We start from the raw sequence: 3162 nt of genomic DNA, 5'->3' as shown, positions 1-3162 counted from the left end.
GGAAGGGCTCCGCGTCTCGACTGCCTCAAGTTAAGCTGCTGCCCCAACTGCAAGTTCCTACTAGGGGAAAAGCATTAAAATAATTGCAGGTCTGTTTTACTGGCAATTTAGCATGCAAAGTATTTTATTTTTAAATTTCTAAACTTTGAAAACAAGGTAGCTGAGGTTAAATAATAGAGCTTTCCAAAGCTAAGTGTGCTCAGTGGAACTCAAGTTTTTCTGCATAAAATACAAAAACAACTTCCTGAACCTCCTAGGTGGGAACAAGACCGTCCTGACGACTACGCGAGCTGCGCCTTCTCGGTTGTATCACCCCTTTCTCTCCTTGGCAAGGGCTAGGAGACCTCCGTGCACTCTTCAGGTGCACACGGACAGCTCCCGCCCGAAGGTCTCCTGGGAGGCGTGCACCATGTACAGGAAGCTGTCCTCGTCCTTCTCACTCTCGTATACCTCCGAGGTGGCGTGGGCACTCTCACCATGCTGTGGCCGTTCACCAGCAGGAAGAAGGCCTGGTTGGCGTTGAGCCGCAGGCGCCGCCTGAGGATCTTGATGAGCTCACTCATGTTGACACGGTCAGGGACCAGGAACTTGGTTTTGTCCAAGACTGGCAGCTGCTTCTCGCCCTTGTATCGCTCTATGATCACCGGGATTTTGGTGGGATGCTGCTCTCGGATGAGCTGGACATCTTCTACTCTTTGTTCAAAGGTGCGGCGCTGCTTGAAGGTCTTCTCCAGCAGCATAGTGCTGGGGTCCCCGGGGCGGCGACGGCCACTTCCCTTGTGTCTCCTCCCACTTCAAGTGATTTTGCCAGCTTTCAGTGGAATTCTTCATTTCCTGGATATCTGTTTGAATCTGTTTCATGCATTCTAACTCTTTCCTGTACCGTTCATTCAGTGTTTCCCTCATTTTTCTATTCTGCTCTATCTTTTTATTTATGTGTTTCTTAGCAAGTTCTTTAATTGTTATTGTCATTTCTTTTTTTTACCCGAGAGATTATTTGTGATCTGATGTCTTCTCTAGACTGACGGAGTTGTTTCTTTGCCTCAATTGCTATCATTCCAGAGCTTTCATGAGTGTGACCTTCACGTTCCTCTACATCCTCACCTGTTAGACTTGCGCTAGGTGGGTTGGAGATCTGAGAATGCCTTTGCTCCTTTGTTTTGACATTTTTGAAGCTCCCAAAGTCCACAAGGGTTCAAGGATGCTGTCTGGGACTCAGTGTGGCTTCTGCAATGGTGGTGTGAAGGCAGACCACAGTTTGGCAAGGCACCTGCAAAGCGGGGTCCAAAGAAGGGCTCTGCACGGCCCCAGAAGCTGTCCCTTCACTGGTTCCAATGCTGCTGTGAGGCACACTCTTTCACCGCTCTCTCCACAGACCCATGTTTCTGTCACCTTGATTCAAGCTACTCAGCTCCGCTGGTGCCTGCTGGACCACACTCACTTGTGCTCCACGCAGTGGATTACCCTGTGCAGGACCATGATGCTGAGGGGGCACCAGCTGCCACCACCTGGCTTCATGCCAAGTCTGAAATTGAGCAGTGTGGTGCCACCAACTTTGTTCTCTTCTTCCACAATGGGTCATCAATTGTGTCTTCTGTGGCTTTCCACACAACTTTAAGAGCAGTTTCTTTATATCCATAACACATTCATCTTGGATTTATCTGGAAATTCTGTTGATGCCATGAACCAGTCAGGGGAGGACCAACAGCTCCCTCCGAGTCCTCACCTCAGGGATGCGGTGAGCCTCGCCCTACATTTGGGTCTTGAGTTCTTCCAGCAGTGCTTTGTGGATTTCCGTGTGCAGACCCCGTGCATGCTCTGCCTTCTTAGTTGGCACCTAAGTATTTCCTTTTTAGAAGGCCCATTTCTTTTTTATTCCACTTTTATTTTTACTAGTCTATGTGTCCAGTACGCAGTGGTCTCATTCCTTGAGAATGGTGCCTGGAGCTGGAGCCTGGACCTGGTTACTCTTCCCCTCTCCCTCTGTTCTTGGTCCCCTTTCCTTTTGCAAAAGATCTACATCCCCATTTCATATTACTTATCTTTATTATTTGCTCTTTATTCAAATTTAGTTTTCTCTTGTAAGAAAAATTGTGTGGTATGTAAGCATGTGAGTGATTTATTCCACTCAAATCACGCACTCAAGGTGCTCCCCCAAGACCCAAGCTTAACCTCTCTATGGCTCAGTAGGGCTCCACTGTGCACAAACACCACGGTTCCTTTACCCGCTTATCTGTTATGGACATAAACTACTTCCAAGATTTAGTCCTCATGGGCTGCCTGTGTTACTGCAGTGTGGTGTCTTTACCTGCTTGGGGAAGGTACCTGGCAGGGAGACAGCTGGGCCACACAGAATTGCTAGTTTCAGTTTGCTGAAGAATCTGTGTACCGATTTCCATGCATGGTTCCGCTAGTTCACGTTGCCACCAGCAGTGTAGAAGGGTTCCTTTTCGTGCAGCCGTGCAGCACGTGCTGTCTGATTCTCTGCTCTTTCTCTAGGGAGGTGGAATCTCAGTGCTGTTTTAATTTACGTTTATCTAACGGTCAGTGATGCTGAGCATTTTTTCATGCATATATTGGCCACTTGTTCTATTTCTGAGAAGTGTCTATTAATTTCACTTGCCCTTTTTTGGGATTGGGTCTTTATTTGGGGGATCTAATTGTTTTGAGTTCTTTATAAAGTCTAAATATCAGCCATATGTCTAAGGAAGAGTGAGCAAAAATATTTTCCTATTCTGTAGGTTGCTCTTAATTCTGTTGGTTGTTTCCTTTGATGTGCAGAAGCTTTTTAACACTAAATGATACCATTGGTTAATTCTTTGTGTTATTTCTTGTGCTGTTGGGTTCTTCTGTTCAGAAAGACCTTGCCCATGCTTGCCTTTAGAAGTTTTGCCTTCTATCAGATTAAATGTTTCTGTTTTAACATTTTTTGTAAGCAACATAAAATTTATTTGGACAGAAGGAAATGAAATGTATGATTCTAAAAGTTATTTAAAATATTAACAAAACTAGAAAAAGTTCAACTGCAGAAAAGGCAGATATTAGAATGGACTTAATGCTGTGTAATACAGTCAAGCACAATCCAAGTTTCTTTCATGCAAATAAGCACTAAAGAAAACAGTGTGCCCTACAGCTCAACATAACAGCATGGCTTTACTTCTT

General features: G+C 45.4%; 1 pseudogene; it reads right to left on the bottom strand.

The window, feature by feature from the left end:
- Positions 1 to 115: 115 nt before the first annotated feature.
- LOC101566540 lies at positions 116 to 740 on the bottom strand (annotated as a pseudogene).
- Between the last annotated feature and the right edge of the window lie 2422 nt (positions 741 to 3162).

The sequence above is a fragment of the Octodon degus genome, unplaced genomic scaffold (genome assembly GCF_000260255.1).
Source record: "Octodon degus isolate 3935 unplaced genomic scaffold, OctDeg1.0 scaffold00039, whole genome shotgun sequence".
Taxonomy (NCBI): Eukaryota; Metazoa; Chordata; class Mammalia; order Rodentia; family Octodontidae; genus Octodon; species Octodon degus.
The sequence above is the reverse complement of the archived record's forward strand: the minus strand, read 5'-3'. Positions and strand labels throughout refer to the sequence as shown.